This window comes from Bos grunniens, chromosome 8 (assembly GCF_055505025.1).
Source record: "Bos grunniens cultivar Pamir isolate PY7600 chromosome 8, Bosgru_T2T1.0, whole genome shotgun sequence".
In the NCBI taxonomy this organism is placed as follows: Eukaryota; Metazoa; Chordata; class Mammalia; order Artiodactyla; family Bovidae; genus Bos; species Bos grunniens.
Genome location: NC_141172.1, coordinates 52,891,935 through 52,915,392, shown reverse-complemented (window position 1 = coordinate 52,915,392; position 23,458 = coordinate 52,891,935). Strand labels below are relative to the sequence as shown.

The 23,458-nt window shown below is 42.4% G+C and overlaps 1 protein-coding gene across 30 annotated transcripts in view; it reads right to left on the bottom strand.

Moving 5' to 3' along the window:
* LOC147367073 (GTP-binding nuclear protein Ran-like) overlaps nucleotides 1-23,458 on the bottom strand; it is a 462,878-nt gene that overhangs the window by 424,322 nt on the left and 15,098 nt on the right. The gene's annotated exons all lie outside the window — the stretch shown is intronic.

The following is a 23,458-nucleotide window of genomic DNA, read 5'->3' as shown; positions in this document are numbered from 1 at the left end:
GCAGGTTGCAAGGCTAGGTGGTAATAAGATCCCAGCAGTTATTAGGAATGTGAGGGAGAAATTTTGCTACAAGACTGGGGAAAGGGGGAAAAAAAGCTTACCAGGTTCAAATTATTGCTAATCGTTCCTGACTGTTCTTATTTTACAAAAAAAAAAAAGGGATTCAAGGAGGAAAATTGTTCACCAGCAGTCACCTCAGCTGCCACTGTGATGCCTGGTGACACATAATTAGAAAACAAATGACAGATTAGTTTAATAATATTCATTAGCAACTAGTGAAACTGACAGTGTTTCCTATTGAAAGCAGGTTGGGCTGCTAGTAGATTTTAAGCAAATTCTGCTCCGCCCCTCCACCCTCTCTCCATACCCTTCTTCAGCTGCCTTTCAGCTAGAATCTGGGGGGTGATGGGGGTGCAAATGGGTCATAAAACACTGCACACAGGGAGTGATGGTTGAGGGGACAAAAAGAACAAGAGGAGACAAAATCAGAGTAGAAGAGGTGTGATCCCACCAGGGAAGCCCAACGGTGGGGGAGATAAGAGATGAAGAAGGGGGTGAGTGTAAACCCACGCCTCCCCAGCTGTCTTCAGACCTCTAACTTCCGTCAAAGACAACATTTCCACTTGCCATGGGAAGGACATGGTTAACAGGGGAAAAGAAGGGGAAAAAAAAAAATCAGTGCTTGCTTTCAGGCATTGTTTTCTTTTTTCTTAGAAAAAATTTATCCTAAGTAAGAATTTTAACGATATGCAGAAATCATAGCTGTCTCGCTGAATCGCTGTAGGACTGACCCCCCTTGACAGTTCTTAAATTATTCAGCTATCAAGGGCCTGCTAAACATTAAATTAAGCATCCTCTCTCCCCTGTCCTAAACCATTAAGTTATGCAAATGCACAGATAATGGGGCATATGACAGCTGGAGGCATTAATCACGCAGCTCTGTCTCTGGGCTGTTGTTATGTAGAAACTGCATCTGCCAACAGACTGAACAGCCACAATTAGATCTCACTTAATGGAATGAGGAGACACTACCTAGCCCTCCATGCTCGTGTTAGGTTGTAGACCTGGGAGTGAATAAGACACTTGGGAGAGCTGCTGGCTCTCATCCTCCCTCTCCTCCCTCTCCCCCTGCTCTCTTTTTAATACCTGCTCCTCCAATTGAAATGAAAAATTACCTGTAATTGTTATCATTTGCAAACAAAACCTGTCAGAAGACAAACCTGCTGTTTACAATGGATGTTTCTGTTGTTCCCCAGTAGGGCTCTTTGGGGAATTACCCTGATTTTTTTTTTTTTTTTTTTAAACAAATTCTCCATCTTGGAGGAGAGGCTGGGGCTTGGGCAGAAGCAAACAGACCTCCCATCACAGCCTCCAGATGGCTGTCTGGGAGGCCAGACTGACTTTCCCCACAAGACTGCTTGCTGGAACACTCATCAGCTTACCTGCCTTGCTCCCGTTCATACCTTATCATATGGGAAAGAAGTCAGACAGAGACTAAGCCAGGGTCTCCTCACTGCAGTAAGCGGTGAATTAAATGGGCTGGGAGACATCCCACTGTCTTCCCAAGAACTTTCATTGTGCTTCTTCACGATTTAACACTCAAGTCACAGCATGTGTATCCTTTAAAATCCAAGTTGTTAAGCATTTATATGGCAGCCAGTTGCTTGTCTTTTGTCTGTTCAGAGTTTTGGGGGATTTTTTAGTTTTATTTTGGAGCTCTGAGGATAACACTGATGCCTTTGTGGGAACCATCTATATATATATATGTAGATATGCAACTTGACACAGGAGTTGAGTAGATCTATCTTCTTTTTATACCAAAACACTGATTTCCAACTGGTGTCTCAAGAACCCTGTGATTCAACAATCCTTCTTGGTAAGTAGGAGACCCACTGTGGGAGAGACGGATGATCACCATCCTCCCCAACCCCCAACAGCAGCAGGAGCACCGCTCAACATAACAGCTAATACATGAAACAACTTTTTAAGTTCTGTTTTAAAAAAAAGTTTGGGAAACCACTGATCTAAAACAAAGTCATGGAGACATTTAGACTTAGTCCCTGGCAACAGGCATTCGATTTCAGAGCTGTTCTTCCTGTCTGCTGAATACAGAATCACTAAATTGCAAACAATCAATGGTACTGTTTTTCCTCCTTTCCTTGAAAGTTCTCCAACACTCTGAGGAAGACTACATGTGTTTATGAGCCAGAAACCCAGAGCAGAAAGGAGGAGTGAAGATTTGCCAACTGCAGAAGCCAGCCTGTCCTCTTCCACCTCTCCCACTAGCTACACTAATGCCCATAATCAGACCACTTAGCTCTGACCCGGGTCAGCACACCCCTGACTTCTACATGCGGACAGAGCAGATTTGTGCAAAGACAAGGAGCAGGCCAGCTTGGGGGGAGTCCATGATCATCACGAAGGGGGAAACTCCCCCAGGTTTCTGAGTAAGGATTGAGTTCAGTCAGCTCAAGCATCAAGAAAATGAACTGTATTCTTTCCAAGCCTTCCAGGCCTGCTTGCTCTTTACTGTCTTCTCCTCAACCTTCAAGTCTTCCTCCCAAGGCCCCCCAAACCAGGGCAAACCCAACCACAAGGATTCAAGTACTTCTGGCCTCATCTGGAACACTGGCCTCCTGAACTCTGCTGCACCGCCCCCACTCCATCTTCCCACAAGTCCCTTCGTGCAGCAGTCCCCAACCCTTTTGGCACCAGCGACCAGTTTCGTGGAAGACAATTTTTCCACAGTCCTGGGAGACAGGAGCTGGTTTTGTGATGATTCAAGTGCATTCCATTTATTGTGCACTTTATTTCTGTTTATTACATCAGCTCCACCTCAGATCATCAGGCATTAGATCTCGGAAGTTGGAGACCCCTGCCTTAGTGCCTCAAACACAAATCTGTGTGGCTTTTCCCCATTTAGGAGTCACAGCTTTGGTGACATTACGCTGGGAGCTTTCCCTGACCTTCCTCCCCCACCCGTGCCTCATGAGCATAACTCACACCCTCTTCCACACTCATAGCCCACCCACCCCCTCACTACTTGTTTGTAGCTTTTGCATTAGGTGGTCATGTATTTGCATGTCTGTCTCCATCAACAAACTCAAGATCTGGATGACAGCAGGTTCCAGATCCACTCATTGCTAACTGTTGCCTAAGCCAGTGCTTCAGCATTAAGGTGTCTGAAACCATGAGTTACCAGGATCTTACTTGAAAAGCAGACTGATTCAGCATGCCCAGAGTGGGGCCTGAGAGTCTACATTTCTAACAGGCTCCCTGAGATGCCAATACTGCCTGTCAGTAGACCACACGTCCAGTAGCCAGGCCCTAAATGACCTTCAAATCCAGTCTCTATATCATATTCCCAGTGCTCGGTACACAATACAAGGTTTTAATAATTACCTCCCCCAACCAGTTGTTAAATGATGAGCTGATAAGTCTACCTACTGATTCTCATGTCTAATAAGCCCATAGCAAGATACCATTCTCTTAGGCTACTTGTTACTAGAAACAATTCAGGTGCACAGACAAATGGATCACTAGTCCCCTGACTCATATGAAGGTTCACCAGCTTACCTAAATAGGAAGCTGACTCCTCCCTCCCCACTCCCTCAATTCAGTCAACCCAACCCTGTCACCCCCAGCAGGTCTAGCACAATTTTCTTTGAAGCACTAGTACTCAACATCATTTGAGTAAAAATCATGCTATCCATGCATCCCTTCCCCTGCTCATTGCCCATCTTCCCTCTGAAGGGCCAGGTCCATGGAAGCATGTCTGTCTCTCGCTCCATCACTTCATGAGTGCAGAACACACCTTGCATTTAAGCATCAGAAATGCCCCCAAACCACTGAGGGTCCCAGTGGTATCCCACAAATTCCCCTGGGCCCACCTTGTGTTTTTGTGTGGAGATTTTTGAACCACTCTTGCTCTTCTTCCTCTTATCAACACTGAATGGCTCCATAAGCCAAAAAGGCAGAAACTCCATAGGAAAAACTATATTTTCACACTGGAACAGAGGCAGGGATTTATCTGGAGAGCACTCTGTCATTTTTTAACCTCAGTTGGCTTTTTAAACATTACAGTCCTCTGCAAAATGCTGATTTGCATGAAAAGCAAACAAGCATACTCTTTTGTAATGATCTTTATTTCTGAGGACCCTTGTACCTCCTGTGCTGTTAACATGTGCTCTGAGGCTGAGGAAAGTGTTCCATTTTCGTTCCAGTGCTTCAATCTTCTAAGGAAGCTATTTAGCAAAGAGCCAATCCATGAAGATTGGCTTGGGGTGGGGGTAAATAAAGCTAGAACATGACTTCACTAAGGCAGCTTTGAAATTCAGAACAATGCTTAACACTGCAGCTGAGGAGATCTGCATTTTCTGCCACTAAGAACTGGGTTTGGATAAGAACACTGGAAGTTTTACTATTTTCCTTAAAAACTCAGTTACACAATTATCAGAAACTGTTCAGCTAGAGAAAATTGAGAAGGAGGGTAGGAGGGACAACTATAAGCCTCTGCACCCTCTACTCTGAATTTCTAGCTATTTTGTTCAGAAGTATTTTAGGAGTAACTGACAGGAACCTACCTCATACCAGCTTAAGCTGAAATATAGAAGGAATTCATTGGCTCATGTAATTGTCAAGTTCATGAAAAGATGTAGTATTAGGCATAACTGGACCCAAGGTCTCTACAAAGGTCAAGTGTTAGAAGGTCAGTTGTTTTTAAATCCTTCAGCAAAGACATGTGAATTCATGTCTATGTTGGTTCAGCTTCAATTCTAGGGACAATCTGTGGCCCTAATATTGATAGAAACATTATACAAAAAAGGGAACCTGCAAGAGACAATGACACACACTTCAATTATCCAAATTTCTATCAACACCAAGGCTTTGCCAATTAACAGTGAAACTAAGAAGACAGGGGCTAATTAGTTAAATGAATGTTAAGAATGAGTTATTAATGGTGGAGTTAAAGATATTCAAAACTACGCAGACTAGCAAATATTTGAGACATTCCTCCCCCTGCAAGAAAAATGCTGGTATATCATTTCTGCAAGACAGGGTTTTTACCCCCGGTGATCCCCTCCCAGTGCTTCATCCCAAACCAGGCATGTGTCAAGCTACCGGTCTGGCAGATTTCTGGTTATTTATGCAGATCTTAATGGTAGCTCAGCTGGTAAAGAATCTGCCTGCAATGCAGGAGACCGGGTTCAATTCCTGGGTCAGGAAGATACCCTGGAAAAGGGATAGGCTACCCACTCCAGTATTTTCGGGGTTCCCTGGTGGCTCAGCTGGTAAAGAATCTGCCTGCAATGTGGAAGATCTGTGTTCAATCCCTGGATTGGGAAGATCCCCTGGAGAAGGGAACAGCTACCCACTCCACTATTCTGGTCTGGAGAATTCCAAGGACTGTATAGTCCATGGGGTCGCAAAGAATCAGACACGATTGAGTGACTTTCACTTTCACTGAATGGAAAAGAATCCTGCCTCTAGGATATCATTATCTCTGCCTCAGGCAAACCTTCCAAGCAAAGACCTTGATGTGGCCACTCTGCAGACACAGGATGGACTCTTACCCAAAATTGGATTTGGAGGTCAAGACTGAAAAATAGAAGACTGGCTTGCGTTCTTATTATGTTTAGGGGATGGGGCTGGGGACAGGGTTTGCACTAAGAAAGAGGCTTGAGTGGTTTGAATCCACCCCCACCCTACCCCGGCAACAAAGGAAGGAACACACAGGCTTTCTGACCCTTACCCACACGTGGGGAAGAGGAAGGAAGGATGCTAAGAAGTCGTCAGAAAACATCTAAAAAAAAAAAAGAGAGCAGCCTTTTTACTGCAGACCTAAAAAAAAAAAAAAATCAAGATTTCTAAATGTGTAAAGCTCATAGAGTACATCAAACTATGTGGCTCCTGATAGCACTTACATGCACTTATTAGGTATCTACCTGTGTGATAACATCTTTGTGAGACCTGCTTTCCTTATCATCAGAAAGTAAGGTTAGAGGGCAGTCAACCCTACCCACCTTCAACATTTTGATGGTTAAAATCACCAGTCAAAAACCACCCACGGGCTTCACATGAGCCACTTGTTTCAGGCAGCTTTACAAGTCCCCTGCTTTCCTTTATGTCACACCCATTTTCAGGCAGATTCTCTGCAGGTGGTGACAAAGGTCAGCACACTGGCCACACAACCCCAGCCAATGGACAGGTCTCCAGACAAAGTCATATTGGGCTAGGGTCACATACCTGAACTGGAGCCAAACCCCTGACAACCAGGCCTGGTTCCCCTGCCCTGGGAACAGACATGCATGCATGCACACATGCACACATACACACAGGCAGTAAATATGACTGTACAGACAGAATTAGTCCTTGCAGAGAAGAGTTTAGGCTCCAAGGTTTGGAGGCCCTCTCACTCAGCATCTCATGTGACCCAAGGAAGCTTTAATTATCCAGTGGCAGTTTAGCCATAGTCTTGCTTCTCCCCCTAAAGCTTCCTTCCTTCAAACCACAATTTCCCAAAGTGGTCTTCTGCTGATCACCTTGGAAGTTTGGGAAACAATCAATGGATTAAACAAAGTCAAAAAATTTCCTTCTGCAGTACTTCTGTGGGTCTCGCCATACTAATGAGCACTGTGAACCACTGAGAAGAAAATAGCATGCCACTTCTCATACTGGGCTACCAAACAATTCGGTTCCCCTCCACTACTCTAGGAGGAAGATCTTCTGAAATGAACTCCATGGAAAGTGGTTTGAAAAAACACTGTTCTCCAGAACTAACTGGCTTTTCTTTTCCTTAGATGTGGAAAGATCTATACACAACAGATCTCATTAAAACTTCTTCTTCTTTAATTTACTCCAGGGTTTGATCCCTGGCTTTGCCCTTTATTGACTGTGTGACTTTAAACAGTTGCTTCAGTCTCTGAGATTGTTTTTCATCCATCAGATGGAAATAGTACCTATCTCTCAAGGTTATTAGAAGAGTTCAGTAAGAACAAATATAAAATGTCTAGCACTGTACTTGGTACATAGCAGGTGCTTAATCAATGTGCATCCTCTTTCTTTATCAAATGTAACAAATCCTTCTGGGAGAAGCAGCCATCTTTCTCTATAGCCCACAATGCTGGCATGTGCTGTGTCCAACATGGACTTTAAATATTTTCTAAATTCATGGATGAATGAACCACCAATAGTCTGCTAGACCCTCATCCCTGAGCCACACAAATCGAGGGAGGATGACCGACGACAATGTGATGATCATAAAATGGGAAGAGTTCTGGCACTTATAACTTGATCTCTAGTTGAAAATTTTTCACTGAATGTCATCCCTCCATGCCAAAATAGATAATTAAAGAGCATGGCAGGGAGGTTTAAGTGTTTCAAATCTTTGCTTAAGGACACTGATGACACAATGTTGCTTTTCTAGCGAAGGCAGATGGATGATACTAATGCAGAGAGCCTTAAAGCAGAGAGAAAAATCAGTACACGCAGGAAACTCTGCACTTGAACCTTAGAACCAGACCACAGGGGTTTGAACTGGAGTCTGGTCAAGTGTGACCTTGACCTCCTCATGTCTCAGTTCCCTGTCTCAGCACCTGTTTGTAGGGCTATGGTTAGGATGTAAGTTAATAAATGAGATGTTCTCAGAGCAATGCTTAGATCACAATAAGCACTCAATAAATACTGACTGCTATTACAGTCACAGAAATTGAAACTGCTATTAATTCCTCATCAGAAACCCCCTACAGCCCTGTTTCAAAAGGTTTCTCTCGCTTCACTGTCCTAATCTCATGGGTGAAACAGGGGAAGAGACTCAGCAACACAAAAGGAGTTACTGAAGAAACTTTATTCACAGAACAAGTGTGAAAATTTTTTTATTGGTATTAAAATGGAATTTTCAGGCTGTAATACCAGCTCTTTATTCCTCAAAGGGAAGTAGTTACTGTAATGATGTACTTGGAGCCACATGGCTACTTAGCACCCTCCCTCTTCAATGGGGAACCATGAAATCTATTATGTTCCCTTAGGAGGGCAATTTTCAACGAGAAATTGCTACATTTGTAAAGAACATATTGACCATGATGAAAGATTTTATCCACATCTACACAATGACAAAATTGGACATGACTGAAAGGTTTGGGCAGCCCAATTCTCAGGAACAAAACGTAGAAACAAATGTCATGACACCCATAAAAATGCCTTGATGTGTCACAGGACAGCAATCAAAGCCTTTAATTCACATTCCAGTGCAGATGGCCTCAAAGGTGTTTAGGATCAGTGGTTTTTAAATTTCATTTTAGCAGAACAGCCCTTTTCTCAACATCTTACATGGAACCCAAATATGTAAATAAAAAAAGATACTGCTGGGCCACTCTAGGTTGAAAATCGTAGGATGGCAGTTCTATCCAGCAGTGGCCCCTGAGCTCTTCAAAGAATTTTCCTGGCTCTGTGAGATCTCATGAGCCTGTCTCATAAACTGATACTAAATTGGAGAAGATCAGACAAAATGAAGGAGAGGGTATTGCAACAGAAGAGACTATGTAATTATCCCCCAAAGACCAATCACTCTCTAAAGGGACTTTACACTTATTGGAGCCTACCCAGTTCTAAACCATAAAAGACTTAATGGTATCAATTTGTTTTTCCTTCAACCAGGTAAGTGGGGCTCTTGAGGAATATTAGACCAGCTTTAAGCAAATTTAAGAAACATTTTCTCTATATATTTCAGTTGTAGTTTCAGTAAATTTGCAACCTGTGTGCTAAGGACTTTCTCATTCTAGACCTGGCTTTCTCAACCTCAGCATTATCTCCATTAGGAGCAGGATAATTTGGAGTGTGGGGGTAGGAGCTGTCCTCTGTGTTCTTAGATACATACCTAGATGCCAGTAACAACCTCCAAGTTATAATAACCTAAAACACCTCCATACGTGACCAAATGTCCCCTGGGGAATAATATCCCTCCACCCCATAAGAGTTCTGTTCCACATTCACCCCTTTCAGACCACTTTTCATAGTGGCAGGAGGATTTGCTGAAGTCCTTCCATTCATTCATTCAGTCATGTAGTTAACATTTATGAGCACTCACTGTGTGTGCATGCACTCACACAGCTCCATATGGCCGTCAGAGGGTGCCTTTTACAGCCTTAGCCCCACCTCCACTGGCACTTTGACCCACAGCCCTCCACCAGCTGGCCATCACATGATAACTAAAGATTTGTTCATAATCTTGCAACTTTGTGCTAGCTTTCTCCTGTATCTGAAATTTCTTTTCTCAATACATCAACTTCCATGGGAGTCTCTTTTTTAACTATTTAACAAAGCTCCATCAATGCCACATTCCAGGAATAAAGTTAGTAACCATACACAATCCCTGCTCTGCAAAGACTTAGCTACCAAATACAAACACCTCTAAAGACCTATGGCAATTGAGGGCTGACTCATCTGCTTCTGCCTAGCAGCTGAAACTCCTTGAGGCCTGCCTATATGCTCAGCAACCACCACAACTGTTAGAAGAGTAACTTCAGTAGGATGAAAGTTTCCTACACTCTTAAAATCTTGAGGGCCACAACAGTAGTGTTAAATGCCATTAGAGAGGATTTTAAAAAGCAGAAAAACAATCCAAGGAGGAATATTCAATAGAAAACTACAACTTCTTATAATTCATTATAAGGACAGCAAAATAGCAACTGATATTAAATTGGAGAAATGGGTAATCAACTAATTTCAGTTCTACTGATTTCAAGATTGCTGGAGAAAAAGAACCATGGTTGAAGCTAATTTTGAGCCCTCTCTTCAAAAGCTTTGTATCAGCCAAATGCTGTGTATTAGGCTAAATTTCCACTGGCTTTTCTAAATTTGTGTCCAGACAAATTGCAAACATCACACCATCCAGTGGTCACTGTGAGTCTGCTTTTCACAGGCTGATTGATTTTTATAATGTTCCAGGCAATTTCAAGTTGTCAGTAAGAACTAATTCTGTCTCGTTACTGCCTTCACTCTTGGCAGCTCTGTGACCACTTATTGGTTTTTTGTCTTCATGTTCATTTTCTCCTGCTAACTCTAAAGCCTTATTTTCCCTCTCTAGCCCTATTCAAGGTCTGAAGCTGTAATCACAGGGAGCCCCGCCCCCAGCACAGTTACAGGTATAAGTGTCAGCCCTTCTCATGGGCTCCAAAGTTGAATCCTAAAGCCCCAGACCCTGTGAAACCTCCTGTCAAACCTATTATGGCCTATAATACTGTATTACTTAATCAATCCAGCAACTCTGTAGCTGCAGCCCTTTCTCGAGCTGATATTAAGCCAACTTGTCAATCTGTAATTGTGGCGTTCCACACACTCAACTTACACAGCTAGGAAATAGAAACTGGCTCTGACACGATTCTCTGGGTATTGTCACACAAACTAAAGTAGGAATCATTTATGAACTCCTTTGCTCAAAATCCATATGGTGGGTGAAGACTCAAAGTCATGAAATCTCAACCAGCATTTTATAGTAGCCAGAAACATAGGCAATTACTCCCTTTGTACCACACATACTTCTTAGACAGTGGAAACTACTTTTAAGACCTGTACTCAAAATAAATTCTAGCATAGCATGCAAAGTATTATAAATAAAATGCTCTGTGGCTTCTCCCTAGTTGATGAGAGCTATGTTTTAAGAGGAAACAGCAAGTCTTTGGCAACATTATACATTACATCTTACCCACATGATTGTTGATGTTGTTTAGTCTGTAAGTCACTAAGACTCTTTTGTGACCCCATGGACTACAGCCCCACAAGGCTCCTCTTCCTATGGGATTTTCCAGGCAGGAATACTGGAGTCGGGTGCCATTTCTTTCTCCAGGGAATTGTTCTGACCCAGGGATTGAACCTGCAGTTCCTGCATTGGCAGGAAGATTCTTTACCACTGAACCACCAGGGAAACCCCTACCCACATAATTACTAAGAACCAAACCTTCTTTGGGTAGAACCAATAAGAGGAATAAAATATGCTTATACACTTGAGGAACTCAAAATCAACTGAGGCCCCTAAAACTGAAGCAGTACTATAAAAGGAGTGTAGACTCTAGGGACCCATAGACAAGAAAACCATGAGTTGGGGTGAGTGTCAGATAGAGTTCCACAGATGAGATAAAAGCTATGCCCTGGGGAGATGGTCCCAAGATGGCAGAGGAATAGGATGAGGAGACCACTTTCTCCCCTACAAATTCATCAAAAGATCATTTGAATGTTGAGCAACTTCCACAAAACAACTTCTGAACACTGGCAGAGGACACCAGGCATCCAGCAGGACAGCCCGTTCTCTTCAAAAGGAGGTAGGACAAAATACAAAAGAGAGAAAGAGAGACAAAAGATTTAGGGACAGAAACCCATCCTGGGGAGGGAGTCATGAAGGAGGAGAAGTTTCCACACAGTAGGAACCCTCTCACAGGTGGGTCTGTGGGGAGTTTTGGAATCTCAGAGGGCAACATAATCAGGAGAAAAGAAAAAAAAAAAAAAAAAAACCCACAGAATACATGCCTAACTGCAACTGCCAGCAGAGAAGTAGCTCAGATGCTCACGTCAGCCACCGGCGCGCAAGGACAGGGCAGGGAGACACAGGCTGCATCATCGGTCCTTAGGGTAAGGACCAGGCCTGAATGCCCTGAGGACAATCTGAGGGAGCTAACATGAGACATCAACCCAAATCATGGGATCACCAAAGAGTCCGCTCACAGAACTAAGGATTGAGCAAATACCAAAGGAGAGCTAGCCGGCTGTGTATAGGCCCCGCCCCCCACTTCTGGAGGCTGAGAGGCCTGCGTGCAACAGCCAGAGCAGCAAGGCAAGGGGCTGCTGCAACCTCAGCCCCAGAGACAGCATCTCCCACCAAACTGTGAGCAGTGTCCCAGTTGCTAACCACATCTTCCTGGGATCCTGGATGGGATCCACCAGGAGTGTCGCAGCCTGAGATCAGCTCCCCAGAGGAGACACGTGGCACACCTGAAATGGTGCTCTCGTGACGCACCTAGGAAACGGAGTGGCCAGGACCGGGGAGGTAATAAAGATGCACGGCTCTCCTGGGACAGTGCACTCACCAAGCACCTGGTCGCCTGAGCTGCTCAGACTTGGGAAAGGCAAAAAATGCATGCCCAATTGGGTCTGTGCCCTTGTGGAGTACCTGAGAACCTGAGCGGCTTAGACTTGAGAAGTGCGTGAGGTGCAGGGTCCACTTAGGACAGTGCCCCTACAGAGCACCCTGGAGCATAAGCAGTGTTGACCCGAGAAGCACACGCTGCCTTGGGCTGTGGCAAACCCAATGTGATCCACACACTGCAACCACTCTCCACGCATGCCAGTGATATTTGTTTGCAGTGTCCCTCCCTCCCAACAACACAATTGAACAAGTGAGCCTAAATAAGTGACCACCTCTGCCCCCTTGTCAGGGTGGAAATTAGACACTGAAGAGACTTGCAAGCAGAGGAAGCCAATAAACAAAGAGAGAACTGCTCTGGAAGTGACTGCAACAGATTAAAACCCTGTAGTTAACATTGACTGTGCACTGGAGAGGGCCTATAGACTTGAGAACAAGTGCAACAAGGAACCATCTGAAACTGAACTGACCCCATATTGCCCACAACAGCTCCAGAAAAATTCCTAATTTTATTATCATTTTTTAATTTTTTTTTAATTTAAGTTCTTTCAGTTCAGTTCAGTTGCTCAGTCATGTCCGACTCTTTGCGACCCCATGAATTGCAGCACGCCAGGCCTCCCTGTCCATCACCAACTCCCGGAGTTCACTCAGACTCACATCCATCGAGTCAGTGATGCCATACAGCCATCTCATCCTCTGTCATCCCCTTCTCCTCCTGCCCCCAATCCCTCCCAGCATCAGGGTCTTTTCCAATGAGTGAACTCTTCGCATGAGGCGGCCAACATATTGCAGTTTCTGCTTTAGCATCAGTCCTTCCAAAGAACACCCAGGGGTGATCTCCTTTAGGATGAACTGGTTGGATCTCCTTGCAGTCCAAGGGACTCTCAAGAGTCTTCTCCAACACCACCTTCAAAAGCATCAATTCTTCAGTGTTCAGCTTTCTTCACAGTCCAACTGTCACATCCATACACGACCATAGGAAAAACCATAGCCTTGACTAGATGGACCTTTGTTGCCAAAGTAATGTCTCTGCTTTTGAATATGCTATCTAGGTTGGTCATAAGTTTCCTTCCAAGGAATAAGCATCTTTTAATTTCATGGCTGCAGTCACCATCTGCAGTGATTTTGGAGCCCAAAAAAATAAAGTCTGACACTGTCTCCCCATCTATTTCCCATGAAGTGATGGGACCAGATGCCATGATCTTCGTTTTCTGAATGTTGAGCTTTAAGCCAACTTTTTCACTCTCCTCTTTCACTTTCATCAAGAGGCTTTTTAGTTCCTCTTCACTTTCTGCCATAAGGGTGGTGTCATCTGTCTTTATTACTCCTTTAATTTTCATTTTTACAATCTGTTACCTTGCCCCAAAAGACCCTATTTTTAAAACAAATTTCATATATTTTTTTTAATCTTTGTGATTTTGTTTTATATTTTTTATATTGTATTTTTGAGAGTCCAACCTCTATTTTAGATTTTTAATCTTTGCTTTTTGGTATTTCTTATCAATTGTGTACCTTTAATAATCTAATCTTCAGTATCCATTTCCACTTAGGGATGTGATGACTGGCTTGATTGCTCTCTCCCCTTTTGACTCTCCTTTTTCTCCCCCAGGTCACCTCTATCTCCTTCTCCCTTCTCTTCTCTACTTAATTCTGTGAATCTCTCTGTGTGTTCCAGGCTGTGGAAAACACTTAGGAAACTGATTACTGGATAGATTTGCTCTCTCCCCTTTTGACTTCCCCTCTTCTTTTCCTGGTCACCTCTATCTCTCTCCTCCCTCTTCTCAATGTAACTCTGTGAATCTCTCTTGGTGTCTCTCGCTGTGGAGAATTGTTTCACCATTAACCTAGATGCTTTATCATCTGTGCTGTATGGATGGAGAACTGTGAGAGAAGGACTGAAATTCAGAGGCAGGCTTAATTCCAAAACTTGAGAACATCAGAGAACTCCTGATTCCAGGGAATATTAATAGACAAGAGCTCACCCAAAAGTCTCCATAGCTACACTGAAACCAAGCTCCACCAAAGAGCCAACAAGTACCAGTGCAAGACATACCAGGTTAAGTCTCCAGCAAAGCAGGAACAAAACCCTGAGCATTAAAAGACAAGCTGACCAAAGCAATGCCAAACCCATAGACACCCCAAAACTCACTACCAGACACTTCCCTGCATTCCAGAGAGAAGAGATCCAGTTCCACCCACCAGAACACAAACGCAAGCTCCCCTAACCAGGAAATCTTGATAAACCACTAGTCCAACTCCATCCACAGGGAGAAGACTCCACAATAAAGAGGAATGACAAGCTTCAAACCTACAGAAAGGGCACCCCAAGCACATATAAACAAAATGAAAAGGCAGAGAAATATTCAGCTGGTAAAGAAACATGATAAATACCCACCAAACCAAACCAAAGAGGAGGAGATAGGGAGTCTCCCTGAAAAAGAATTCAGAATAATGATAGTAAAGATGATCCAAAATCTTGAAAACAAAAATGGAGTTACAGATAAATAGGCTAGAGACAAGGATTGAGAAGATGCAAGAAATGTTTAACAAGGACATAGAAGAAATAAAGAACAGTCAATCAATAATGAAAAGCAATCAGATCAGGTCAGATCAGTCGCTCAGTTGTGTCCGACTCTTTGTGACCCCATGAATTGCAGCACACCAGGCCTCCCTGTCCATCACCAACTCCCAGAGTTCACTCACTGAGATCAAAAGCACTTTGGAGGGAACCAACAATAGAATAACGGAGGCAGAAGAGAAGATAAGTGAGATGTAAGATAGAATGGTGGAAATAAATGAAGCAGGAAGGAAAAAGAAAAGAATTAAAAGAAATGAGGACAACCTCAGAGACCTCTGGGACAGTGTTAAACATCCCAACATTCGAATCATAGGTGTCCCAGAAGACGACAAAAAGAAAAGCCATGAGAAAATACTTGAGGAGAAAATAGTTGAAAACTTCCCTAAAATAGGGAAGGAAATAGCCACCCAAGTCCAAGAAACCCAGAGAGTCCCAAACAGGATAAACCCAAGGTGAAACATCCAAAGACACATATTAATCAAACTAATGAAGATCAAACACAAAGAGTAAATATTAAAAGCAGCAAGGGAAAGGCAACAAATAACACACAGGGGGATCCCCATAAGGATAACAGCTGATTTTTCAATAGAAATTCTTTAGGTCAGAGGGGAATGGCAGGACATACTGAAAGTGATGAAAGAGAAAAACCTACAACCAAGATTACCATACCCAGCAAGGATCTCATTCAGATATGAAAGAGAAATCAATAGCTTTACAGATAAGCAAAAGCTGAGGGAGTTCAGCAACACCAAACCAGCTCTTCAACAAATGCTAAAAGATCTTCTCTAGACAGGAAACACAGAAAAGGTTTATAAAATTGAACTCAAAACAACAAAGTAAATGGCAATAGGATCATACTTATCAATAATTACCTTAAATGTAAATGGGTTTAATGCCCCAACCAAAAGACAAAGACTGGATGAATGGATACAAAAACAAGACTCCTATATATGTTGTCTACAGGAGACCCACCTCAAACCAAGGGATACATACAGACTGAAAGTGAAGGGCTGGAAAAAGATATTTCATGCAAATGAAGACCAAAAGAAAGCAGGAGTAGCAATACTCATATCAGATAAAATAGACTTTGAAATAAAGACTATGAAAAGAGACAAAGAAGGACATTAGATAATGATCAAAGGATCAATCCAAGAAGAAGATATAACAATGATAAATATATGTGCATTAAACATAGGAGTACCTCAATATGCCAGCAAATGCTAACAAGTATGAAAGGAGAAATTAACAGTAACACAATAATAGTGGGAGACTTTAATACCCCACTCACACCTATGGACAGATCAACCAAACAGAAAATTAGCAAGGAAACACAAGCTTTAAATAATATAATGGACCAGTTAGACCTAATTGAAAGGTCCAAAACAATGAATTTCACCTTTTTCTCAAGTGCACACAGAACCTTCTCCAGGACAGATCACAACCTGGGCCATAAATCTAGCCTTGGTATATTCAAAAATATTGAAATCATTCCAAGCATCTTTTCTGATCACAATGTGTTAAGATTAGATATCAACTACATAAAAAAAAAAAAACTATTAAAAGCAAAAACATATGCAGGCTAAACAACATGCTTCTGAATAACCAACAGATCATGGAAGAAATCAAAAAGGAAATCAAAATATGCATAGAAACAAATGAAAACATGACAACCCAAAACCTATGGGATTCAGTAAAAGCAGTGCTAAGAGGAAGGTTCATAACAATACAAGCTTACCTCAAGAAACAAGAGAAACATCAATTATAAATAACTTAACTTTACAGCTAAAGCAACTAGAAAAAGAAGAAGTGATGAACCCCAAAGTTAGTAGAAGGAAAGAAATAATAAAAATAAAAGCAGAAATAAATTTAAAAGAAATGAAACTATAGCAAAAAGCAAAACTAAAAGCTTATTCTTTGAGAAGATAAATAAAATAGACAAACTATTAGCCAGACTTATTGAGGAAAAAAAGGGGGGGGGGAATCAAATCAACAAAATTAGAAATGAAAACGGAGAAATCACAACAGACAACACAGAAATACAAAGGATCATAAGAAACTACTATCAGCAACTATATGCCAATAAAATGGACAATTTGGAAGAAATGGACAAGTTTTCAGAAAAGTATAACCTTCCAAAACTGAATAAAAAGAAATAGAAAATCTTAATAGACCCATCACAAGCATGGAAATCAAAGCTGTAATCAAAAATCTTCCAACAAACAAATGCCCAGGACCAGATGGCTTCTCATGTGAATTCTAACAAAAATTTAGAGAAGAGCTAACACCTATCATACTCAAACTCTTCCAGAAAATTGCAGAGGAATGTAAATTCCCAAACTCATTCTATGAGGGCTGCTGCTGCTGCTAAGTCACGTCAGTCGTGTCCAACTCTGTGCGACCCCATAGACGGCAGCCCACCAGGCTCCCGTCCCTGGGATTCTCCAGGCAACAATACTGGAGTGGGTTGCCATTTCCTTCTCCAATGCATGAAAGTGAAAAGTGAAAGTGAAGTCGCTCAGTCGTGTTCGACTCTTTGCGACCCCATGGACTGTAGCCTACCAAGCTCCTCCATCCACGGGATTTCCCAGGCAAGAGTACTGAAGTGGGTTGCCATTGCCTTCTCCTTTCTATGAGGGCACCATCACCCTAATACCAAAACCAGACAAAGATGCCACAAAAAAAAGAAAACTAGAGGCCAATATCACTGATAAACATAGATGCAAAAATCTTAGGCAAAATTATAGCAAACATAATCCAACAACATATTAAAAAGATCATACATCAAAACCAAGTGACTTTATCCCAGGGATGCAAGGATTCTTCAGTATTTGCAAGTCAATTAATGTGATATACCTCATTAACAAATTGAAAGATAAAAACCATATGATTATCACAATAGATGCAGAGAAAGCCTTTGACAAAATTCAATGCCCATTTATGATAAAAACTCTCCAGAAATCAGGAATAGAAGGAACATACCTCAACATAATAAAAGCCATATATGATAAACCCACAGCAAACATTATCCTCAATGGTGAAAAATTGAAAGCATTTCCTCTAAAGTCAGAAACAAGATGAGGGTGCCCACTCTCACCACTAATATTCAACATAGTTTTGGCAGTTTTAGCCACAACAATCAGAGAATAAAAAGAAATAAAAGGAATCCAGATTGGAAAAGAAGTAAAACTCTCACTGTTTGCAGATGACATGCCAGAAAATTACTAGAGCAATATTCATTATACAATGAATATAGTAAAGTTTCGGGATATAAAATTAATACACAGAAATCCCTTGCATTCCTATACACTAACAATGAAAAAACAGAAAGAAATTATGGAAACAATCCCATTCACCATTGCAATGAAAAGAATAAAATACTTAACAAATAGATGGAGAAATATACCACATTCATGGATTGGAAGAATCCATACAGTGAAAATGAGTATACTACCCAAAGCATCTTTGGATTCAATGCAATCCATATCAAGCTACCAACAATATTTTTCACAGAACTAGAACAAATAACTTCACTGTTTGTATGGAAACACACACACAAAAAAACCATCCTAAAGGAGATCAGTCCTGGGTGGTCTTTGGAAGGACTGATGCTAAAGCTGAAACTCCAATACTTTGGCCACCTCATGCAGAGAGTTGACTCATTGGAAAAGACTCTAATGCTGGGAGGGAATGGGGGCAGGAGGAGAAGGGGACGACAGAGGATGAGATGGCTGGATGGCATCACCAACTCGATGGACATGAGTTTGAGTGAACTCCGGGAGTTGGTGATGGACAGGGAGGCCTGGCGTGCTGTGATTCATGGGGTTGCAAAGAGTCGGACATGACTGAGCAACTGAACTGAACAGGTTTACTACAAGTAGCTCAGACCTCCATGCTTCATCCCTTAGGGTTAGAGGAGGGGGTCTCTGTTTCCTAAGATCAAAGCATCTTCACTCTACCTGAACAAAACAGCAGCCACTTAAAGGGAAAGAAGTGGGGGAATGGGCTATGAACAATGGGCCACAGCTGCTGCTGATTGAGCCTGTTGGCTTTAAGGCCACCACATCAGTCCCAGTAGTTCCAAATAGTACATGGTATGCTTATCACCCAATGATCTTGACTGATAGCAGCGGCATCCTGGAAATGCTGTGTTGGGAAGCACCTACCAATGAAGTACTTATAGGATCCCAGAGAAGAAGTGCTGTGCTTTACAACAGTGGCCGTGACCCACATGGCACAGGCGGGTAGCAAGTAGCATGGTATCTATAATGCAGGTCTTTTCTCACAGCTGCATAGCTGTAGCTTATGCTGTCAATTCCTGTTTTCTTTCCCCTAGAAGATTAATCCCAACCCCACTACACCTGCTTCCGCTTCCTCTGAATGTCAACTGCTCACATTGAGGAGGAAAGGATGAAGCCCAGGAGAGGCATAGGCAGACGGAATCCCACATTCCTTCTGATATCCGATTGAAGCACAGGTAAGGTGAGCCTTATGTTGTCCTTACCAAGTTCTAAGTGTAATGAACTGTACTATACCCACAACCCCAGAGTAAGAACTGGAAATAAATCGATCTGGAAACTTTGTATCTGAAAAATCACCTCAAATCTGAAACCACCAGTATTTCCACACAGTATTTAGTATCTATTTTTATGAACCAGTGTTCAAAAGCACAACTAACAAGAAGTCTGGAGCATTCCAGACTTGAACATTTTTAGGCAAACTTTTCATCTTCCTTGGCTAGATGAGCTCAAGAAAAACATTTCATTTAAGAGGGCTGCCTTACAAAGCTTTGCCCCAAGAAAACACAAACTCTTCAAGAGTAAGGACTTGGGGCTGGTTTTCTCAGTGTCCCCAGTATCCACCTGAGGTGTCCTTACATCGAAGTATTCAATAAATATTTGCTGAATTAATGCCATCGGATGACCATCCTTCTTGCACTGTCTGAGATGAGCTGCATGACTTCTCCCTTGGAGATTAAGATACTGATGGAGCATCCTGCAAGATCAATGGTGTGCCCTAGATGAGAGATAGGGATGTGTAGGAGGAAATGTTGCAAGTCAAAACTATCTATCTATTCAGTCTTAAACTCAAAAGACACACACCAAGGGAGCTGATCGTAGGCCCAAAGTTACAGCTCTCCTTAAAGGAACTGTGTCATGCTAGAAGTCACTTAACAATAACCACGGACATTTACATAAATGTCAGGCCCTGTTCCAAGTGCTTTGTATAGAGTACCTCACTTAATCTTCTCAACAAGGCTACAAAGCCGGTCTATTACCATCATGTCCCTTTAACCGATGAGCAAACTGAGGCACTGTGTTAAACCACTTGCCCAGTGTCACATACACAGCATCAGAACAAAAATTTGAACCTGACAATCCAGCTTAAGTAGCTGTGTGTATAACATCTGCCCTGCATGACCACCTTGGCCTCCCAGGACCTCTAGGATTTCAGTTTGCTCACTGTCTGGGGTTCCAGGGGCAGACAGTGAGGAATGATGGATATACTAGGGGGCTATCAAACCTTTTCAGCTGCTTGATTGCTTTTTGAAAAGAAATCTTACTTGGCTAGTCAAATTCATAGAAAATGTAGAAGGGGAGGAAAGGGAGAATTGCTTTTTAAAGAGAACAGACTTGCATTTGCAAGAGGAAGAAGTCTGGAGATCTGTTTAACAATGAGTTCACTGGGTCGGGAAGATCCTCTGGAGAAGGAATGGCAACTCACTCCAGTATTCTTGCCTGGAAAATTACATGGATAGAGGATCCTGGTGGGCTACAGTCCCTGGGGTCGCAAAGAATTAGATGTGACTGAGCATGCATGCACATACAAACACACTTAACACAACTGTTTTTAAATGTACTACTCAGTAAAGATGGAATTTTTTGCTATGTGCTTAACCACAGGAAAGGAGGAAAGAAGAAATGAAAGGACTCTTGCCTGGCAGAAAGTAAAACAGAGGTGGAACTGCTGATTCAGTGGGAATAGGCACCTAAGGTCCCAGCCTCTCAGCTTCTTTTCCCAGCCCCTCCCTCCAGAACAGCCCTGCAAGGAGATCATCAAAGCAAAGGTTTAAAACCACTAGACAAGACAACTTCTAAATTCTCTTTAAGACAGTTTCAAAGGCTTCAGGTTAAATCATACTCTCAAAATTCTCCAGCTTAAAACCCTTATGGCCCCTCATTGCAGAATCGGTTCAGTTCACATTCACTACCATGGTCCTTGAGATCAGCCACGATGTAGCCCCAGTGTAAGAGTCCAAGCTTAGAGAGCACCACTGAGGCCCCCTGTACTCAGAATTACAACAGTCTCTCGAGCCTCTACATATTGCCTATTTCATCCTTTTTGTGAAGCGAGAGTGTGTGCTCACCCACCGCCCCAGCTTAGAACTGTTTCTATTCCCACCTTAGTTACGGTGGCAGTGCTTCCTCTATTCCACTGGCACCTGCACAAGATGCCCAGTTCCCCATCCTGTCCCAGATGGAAGGGAGGGTGAGGAGTAATTCACAAGAGCATGATGATACACCATCTCTCCCTATCCCTTAACCTGTTTCATGATCAGGGAGAGAATGAATGCTGGGAAGGCAGCAACGTCATAACCAGATTGAAGCAATGAAGGCCAGAGAACTAAGACAAATGTGTGCCATTGTAGGGACAATGGCACATATTTTCAGCTAAAAAGACAGAAAAAGAAATGCTAGGTAAAGGACAGAATAATTATTATCTTTGACTGTAAACCTCTCTCTACATTGTCCTTGGGCCCTAAAGTGACCTATTTCCACCATATGTTCATTCCACCAGCAGCCAAAATTCATCTCAACACCCATATTATATTCTCCATTTTACATGGAGCTGACTGAAAGGCAGTGAATAAGAAAGTGAGGCATTTGAAAGGGAAATCCAAGCTTCCTAGTTCAGAACTACACCAACTCCTTTGCCCACCACAGGAAGGGATTTGGCTGCTCAAACCATGTAACCCATTTCTCTTTGTTTGGGAACATGGTGATTATACTCAGGGGGTAGAAATAAGATAAAGGACCCATGCACACTAGATTTTTTTCATTTAGCAAGCAGAATAAAAATCATCTGAATATATCCCTGTGGAAAAATTATCAATTTTTTATAGACTTGTTATAGGTTTCACAAAATCTACTGCACACTTTTTTTAAAGTAAGAAAATGGCTTTTTAATGATACTTAAAATATATGGCATGGCAAGAATTATTTAAAATGTGTTTCTGGGGCCTGAAGTTTGGTACTGCCTGTTAAAATATAGATGATTTGGATAAAGCTGTCTTCTTGGGATAAATGTGAGACCTAGGCTCTGCTTATTACAAAGCTAATAGGAAGGAACTTGGTATTCAGGCAGTTAATTAATTGGTATAAATCCTCCCAAGATACTAGATCCCCTGAACTCACCAGTTAGTGGTTGGTCATTGGCCTGTGTGCCTTAACTTCTCTTCACCCAGAGACCAGCAACACATTGTTCACAGAGAAGAAGTCGACACAAAGCAGACCAAGAAGCAGCAGAGCTGAACCCAATAGATATGTGACCACGACTCACCAACAGTGTTTCCTGAGCAGTGCGCCAGGCCCAGGGAAGCAGGACACGTGACCCACGGGGTCAGGATTCTCAGACTTCATTTTTATAAGCCACAAGCTCATTTTCCATGCTGGTGGGCATACTTTGTACAAAAACACATCTCCGTTTTTTAAAAAAAGGTTGTGCACCTACACCTGTGACCAGCCTGTATGAGCGTGTGTGTGTGTATGTACACATGTGCACGCATGTGGGTGTATGCATACATATGCGTGACTAAGTGAATGGGTAAATGAATGAAGTTCTTTATATCTACATGAAGCACATCTAATATATGAAGATCTATGTTTACAAAAAGGCTTTCCTTTTTTTTCATCATGCAGCAAGTCACTGAAATATTACACTATTTTGTGTCTAGCATCTCCCTTCAAGGAGCTATGAAGACATGAAGCACCACAGAAGTCAGAATTCATAGTCTATCTGAGAAGATGCATGACAGACTCGAAACAGACCACATCAAATATCTGACACCAAGTGTAAAAGCTTCCAAAGTCACTTCAGGCCCGGTTTGGCTGAGAAGACTTAGAGAGTGGGTGTTAAGGACAGGAAAGATGGTAGGTTTTAGATGGCTAAACAGGCATCTCAGGGAGGTACAAAAGCAGAAGAAATGATTTAGGAACAAAAATAAGCCTTCTGTTTGCTGATTGAGGTGACAGCACCTGCCCTGATCAGAGCCACAGGAAACAGGTATCATTATAGGGTGGCTACTCGTTATGAAGGGGAAACAAGCTGCCTGGAGAAGTTGATTTATTATATCAGGGAGTCATTTTAGCATCTTTAGTTGGAGTAACAGGGTGTTCCTTCAGTATGGTGAGAATTCACCCCAGGATTCCTTTAAAGAACACACTCCCCTTGACATTGAGTTAATGATTTCATTCGCACTCAGCTTTTCAATATCTCATCTCAGTAGTTCCCAACTTTTGGACCACAGAGTTATGGCAGAGGTCCCTGCAGTCAAATAAACACTGCCTAGAAATGACTTGCTCCCGGTATATTGCCACGATCCCTTTCTAATATGAGTAGATACTGCATGAGACATAAAATGCAAATTCACTGGAAAGCAACAGTAACCTACGCTGCCCCAGGCGCCAGTCTATGGCTTCACATGGAGTCACTTTAACAATAACCCAAATGTCACTGGCTCCGGTCTCGCT